The sequence below is a fragment of the Chiloscyllium punctatum genome, chromosome 36 (genome assembly GCF_047496795.1).
Source record: "Chiloscyllium punctatum isolate Juve2018m chromosome 36, sChiPun1.3, whole genome shotgun sequence".
Classification (NCBI taxonomy): domain Eukaryota; kingdom Metazoa; phylum Chordata; class Chondrichthyes; order Orectolobiformes; family Hemiscylliidae; genus Chiloscyllium; species Chiloscyllium punctatum.
Genome location: NC_092774.1, coordinates 13,437,043 through 13,443,042, shown reverse-complemented (window position 1 = coordinate 13,443,042; position 6,000 = coordinate 13,437,043). Strand labels below are relative to the sequence as shown.

The following is a 6,000-nucleotide window of genomic DNA, read 5'->3' as shown; positions in this document are numbered from 1 at the left end:
AACACAGCCCACACCTCCCGATGCTGCCAGGAAACTTTACAATGCCGATGAAATGATGCACTCTACAATCCTGAAAAACTTACAATTTCGAATGATACTGGCTCCTCATTCACTGCTCCATCTGACAGACAACATTGGAAGCTTAGTGCAGGAGGCTGAAAGAACTGATCAGCTTTAAAACAAAACCTCTTGGAGCTCAAAGCTTTCAATGAGAGTCTGAGCCAGGGGGTAAATTCAGGTAACCTTTATTGTGACCCAACTTTGTTACAGCTTCAGATCCCCCTGCAAAAAGGCAGAGAGAAAGTAGCTGCTTCTTAAACAGCTCAAGGTCAAAGTACATACACTCCACCCTCCACCCCCCCACCCCCCCTCATCACCCCACGTTCTTTACTATTGGTTAGCACCCAGTCGTCCCTTTGTAATTGGATCCTTGGTACAGCTGTAACCAGGAGGATGTGTTGCCTCACTCAGCAATTTGAATCCATACTCTGTCTCCAAGTAAGTTTCTCCCCTCTCATTTGCCGAGTGAGGAGGGGTGGGGCAGTGTAGAGTCAACCACACTGCTGTGGACCTGGAGTCATGTGTAGGCCAGACCGGGTAAAGGATGCAACTTGGCCATCACAGTTTCAATTCCCCTCCAGGTGAACTCGCTGGTGCCTCCGCAGGTCGGAGGAGCAGGTGTAAGCCTTCTTGCACTGACAGCAGGTGAACGGCCTCTCCCCTGTGTGGACCCGCCGGTGGGTCAGCAGGGTGGAGACCTGGGTAAAGCACTTCCCGCACTCTGGGCAGCTGAAGGGCCTCTCCCCCGTGTGGACACGTTAGTGGGTCAGCAGGGCGGAGGAATTGCTGAAGGCCTTCCCGCACTCGGGGCAGGGGAACGGCCTCTCCCTGGTGTGGCTGCGCCGATGAGAGTCCAGGGTAGATGGGAAACAGAAGCTTTTCCCGCAGTCATCACACTTCCATCGTTTCTCCAAAAGGTGGGATTCCTCGGGTTTCTCCATGGCCAATGCTTCAGTTACACACAAACACGCATACAGCCCCACCCTGCCGTCAATTCCTCTTTCCAGGCTGTATAACGGTTACATGCTCCACACTCAGTGCGCTGCAACAGTAGGGTCTCTCATCCAGTCCCACTGACGTTGATAATGTACCCAAACAGGAACCAAAAAGCTTTGCTCCTTCTCACAGAATCATAGTTGAAAATTGTTGTGGTCCGAATGCACTGAGTGACTGTCAGACATTGACTCAAAGTGAGGACTGCAGACGCTGGAGAGTCAGTGTCGAAATGTGTGGCATTGGAAAAATCACAGCAGGTCAGGCAGCATCCGAGGAACAGGAGAGTCAATGTTTCGGGCATAAGCCCTTCATTTGTTGATATTGAATCTTCTGACTTCAGATTTTCAAATACTCTGCAAAAAGAGATTACAAAAGTCATCACTATCAGTGCAGGGTAGAAATTCAAAACAGGCAATTCTACTTTCTGCAGAATATTCTTTTTTTGTTCCACAAAATTGAAAGTCCCATCCCACTCTCCCTTCCCCTCTGTTCTCACTCCGCTCTAATTCCCCTGAATGTGCTGATTCAGGATCTTACAGGGGCAGAAAAGCAAAAACATCAAGACTGACATCTCTCTGAATTTTGGATACCTCCACCTGAAAGTTAATATCTTTCACAACACTGGGATCCTGCTGAGAGTGAGCAGGTCTGATTTTGGGAAGCAATAAAAAAGTGTCAATTCAGGGTGAACCTGCAATGCAGCTTCTTGAGGAAGGACCAGACACAAAATGGTTAATGACCCCGAGAAGGTGGGAGCAAAATGAGACATCAAGTCATTAACACCGACACACTTCAGTCAAACTCTTCTGCTTCCAGTCAGGGCAAAACATGCTCTGAAAGTCCAGCCTTCACAACCACACTTCTGCTTTCACTGAAGAGAATTTGAGTCACACAGCACGGAAACAGACTCTTTGGTCCAACCTGCCCAGATATCCTAAATTAATCTAGTCAGATTTGCCATCACTTGGCCCCTATATGGGCCGGGAGCTGACAGCTGGGACTAAATTGGGTTGGATCTCTTGTCAGCAAGGACGAGTTGGACCAAAGGGTCTGTTTCTGTGCTGTACATCTCTATGACTCCAGTCGCATTTACCATCACTTGGCCCCTCTATATCTGAACCCTTTGTATTCATCCGCCCATCCAGATGCCTTTTAACTGTTGGAATTCTACCAGCCCCCACCACGTCCTCTGGCAGCTCATTCCATAAACGCATCACCCTCTTCATGATAAAGTTGCCCCCGAGGTCTCTTTTACATCTCCCCCCACTGCCCTCACCCTGAACCTATGACCCTCTAGTTTGGGACTCTCCCATCCCAATGGAAAGACCTTGTCTATTTTCCCTATCCATACCCCTCATGATTTTATAAAAGTCTCAGACTCTGGCGCGATGGGGAAAACAGCTCCACCCCATCCTTCTGTCCCTCCTCACCCGGGTAATTAAGACACATACCTGTGTTTGCAGAGTCTGCTGCCTCCTTGGATTCACTCCAGTTGGCACAAGTGAACAGATTCCCCCCACACACTCCCAGGATGAAGAATTGCCGAGAGGGAGGGAGTCTCATGCAAACTGACAGGGCCACTACCACGTTGTGACGCCTTCAATGGGTCAGGGGTGGTGTAGGGAATGGGAAAAGGGGAGAGAGGAAGGGGTGGGGCGCGGCCGGCCGGCTGGCGAGCCTGCACTGCCCTGCACAGTTTGCAGGAATTCCTTCCCTTCACAGAATCCCCACAGTGTGGAAGCAGGCCACTCGGCCCGACAAGTCCACACTGACCCTCCGAAGGGTAACCCACCCACATCCATTCCCCTACACCTGTTGCTCTACTCCCTGACTATCACACCTAACCTGCACATCCCTGGGCACTATGGGTAATTTAGCATAGCAATTCCCCCCCTAACCTGGACAAAGGTAAAAATCGCAACACCACGTTATAGTCCAACAGGTTTATTTAGAAGCACTAGCTTTTGGAGCACTGTTCCTTCATCAAGTGGTTGTGGAGAATAAAATAATAAGACACAGAATTTATGGAAAAACATGACAGTGTCCTGCCACTGAAATGATCCATTGAACAAACCTGGATTGTTAAGTCTTTCATCTTTACAAATGGGTTGTAGGTTTCATTAATATGCAAATCCCAGAAATCCCTGGAAAGCACCTTATCAAGCGAACTTAAAGTTTTATGACCAAAAGTGACACTTGAGCTCAGCTCTGAAAATGTGCATTCACTCCCGTGAACGTGTGTGTGTGTGTGTGTGTGTGTGTGTGTGTGTGTGTGTGTGTGTGTGTGTGTGTGTGTGTGTGTGTGTGTGTGTGTGTGAGAGAGAGATCTTGTATGTGCACATCTTGTATATCTCTCTGTCTATTTGAGAACAGGTGCCTTACTTCTGCTGGTGTAAATATTGTTGTAAATCATAGCTGGGTTCTCAGAGTTAGATGTAAGGGAGAGAGAATTCCTCAAGTAGGATAGTATAAGAATCCTGGGAGAGCCCCATTTGTGGTTTACTTTCTCATGAACAAACATTAAACACGAGCACCTCGTCATTTCGAATTTGGTTTCCTTTTTCTTGTGAGATCCCCTGCTGTGATTACACTGTGCCTGGGTGGCTGACAGGCTGGGAGATGGTGGGTTCGGGCTTGATTAACTGAATGCTTTATTGTTCCAGAAGGTGAAAAAGGGGACAAAGCTTCAACAGACATCCAGCAGAGCTGAGCACAGACCGACATCATACTCCTTGGGGACAGGGAGATCAACAGAGGACAGAGAAACCAGGCCCTAAAACCCGAGCTGACATCAGACTACCATGTGATCAGAGCTTTGATGAGCAGTGCCAACCCTCTACCTTTACCAAGCTTCCCATTAGACAACACCCTCAATATACAGAATCTAATCCTTGCCATCCTAAAGCCAGGTCTCTGTAAGGAGTCTCAGACCATAATTATTCACTTCAATGTGTGCAGTTAATTCATTCACTTTTGTTACAATGCAGCACACATTCAGACTCACCGTTTCAATTTTTGTGATCTTTAGAATCCAGTTTTGATTGCTGGTACTTTTACTCTCCTTGTCCCTTTCTCTGATGTTCATTTCCCACATCACCTCACTGCTCACCGGCCTTGATTTGGATTGGCCATGCTAAATTGCCTATAATGATGACGGATGTGCAGGTTAGGTGGGTTAGACGTGGGAAATGCAGGGTTACAGTTACATTGTAATAGAAGCAGGAGAAGGCCATTTGGCCCAACTAACCTGCTCCGCCATTCATTAAGATCATGGCTAATCTATTCATCATCTGAGATCCTCCTCCTTGCATTGTCCCAACTACCTTTAAATTCCCGTACCATGCAAAAACCCATCCAACTGTGTCTTGAATGTACTTAATGAAGCTGCCTCCACTGCTTCCTGGGGCAGAGAATTCCATAGATTCACTCGACTCCAGGAAAAGCAGTTCCTCCTCATCCCTGTCCTAAATTTACTCCTCCTAATCTTCAGTCTGGTTTCATTCACCAGCAGAAATGACTCAATAGGTAGGGCTTCATCCTCACAGTGCAATGAATTCCCACTTTGCACCAAAACCTCAGATTTACTCACTCACTCAGTTGCTGTCTCACAAATGCAAGATTTCATTGTAACTTCTTCTGCTCCCATTAAGGGCAAACATCTTTGAAAGCTCCTCTTAAACTCCAACCTTCACAATCACCCTTCTGCTCTCCCCGAAGATGATTAGAGTCATACAGCACAGAATCAGACCCTTTGTCCATCCACACATCATTCCTGATGAAGTGCTCGGGACCGAAATGTCAACTCTCAAGGTCCTCAGATGCTGCCCGACCTACCACATTTTTCAGCGCCACACTTTGCCTCTGATCTCCAACATCTGCAGTTCTCACTTTCTCCACATCCCAAATTATCACCATTTAAATAATACACTGTCTTTCTGCTTTTTTTTTCCATAGCAAAGACTATAACTTCACATTGAGATACTGCATTTGCCACGTGTTTGTAAATTGTGGTCTTCTCTACTTCGGGGAGACTGAGCGTAAACTTGGGGAACGGATTGGTGAGCATCACAGCCGGGTCCATAGAGGCTGACCAGACCTCCCAGTCACCATCGATTTTAATTCCCCTTCCCACTCCCTTTCTGACAAGAACATCATAGGCTTCCTCTATTGCCACAACGAACCAAACCTCAAATTAGGGAACAAACCCCATCTTCCGCCCGGGCAGCCTACAGCCTGCAGGACCCAACATCGAGTTCTCCAATTTCAAATAACCTCCCTTTCCATCCCCCGACTCCCTTCTCAGCCCCGTGCCCCTCACTACCACTCCTTCCTGTCACCAACCTGATTTCTTCCACCCAACGATTAATCAGGCCGGACCCTCTCCCTATCGTCACCTATCCCCACTTTAGCCCCAGCACCCATCCCCAGTTCTGAAGAAGGGTTACACCAGAAATATCGACTTCTACACCTCGTGATGCTGCCTGATTTGCTGTGTCCTTCCAGCCTCCTGCCTGTCTATTTTGCCAATTGAGACACAGACCTCGATCACTTTTCCATAGTCCGTCCCCTCCCTGGGTTCAATCGCTTTCCTTTCAGTTGGTGTAAGTCAACAATTGAACTCCGGAAAGAAGTAGAAATGGCAAAAGGGGCGAGAAAAGAGAGTGCCGTACTCACAGATCTGAGACAGAGGAAGGAATTTGCGGTCTGAGTGAAGCTCAATGTTGATTCAGAAAGAGAGGAGCAGGAGGAGCAGCTTCAGAAACTCATGGTCCAACTTCCGCATTCAGACAATGGGGTGGCTCTGATTGGCAGGAGGACCAGTTGTGTTCAGGTCCTCCAAGGTTCCCTATTGGGCCATCAAAGGAAGGTCGCGCGCCTTTTTTTTGCGGAAAGCAATGAGCATGCCCAGAGTTTTGCTGACACCGGAAAACATGCGCAGTATGC

General features: G+C 47.9%; 1 pseudogene; it reads right to left on the bottom strand.

Moving 5' to 3' along the window:
• Nucleotides 1–382: 382 nt before the first annotated feature.
• The window catches only part of LOC140460741 (uncharacterized), a 59,434-nt pseudogene continuing 53,816 nt past the window's right edge, over nt 383–6,000 (bottom strand).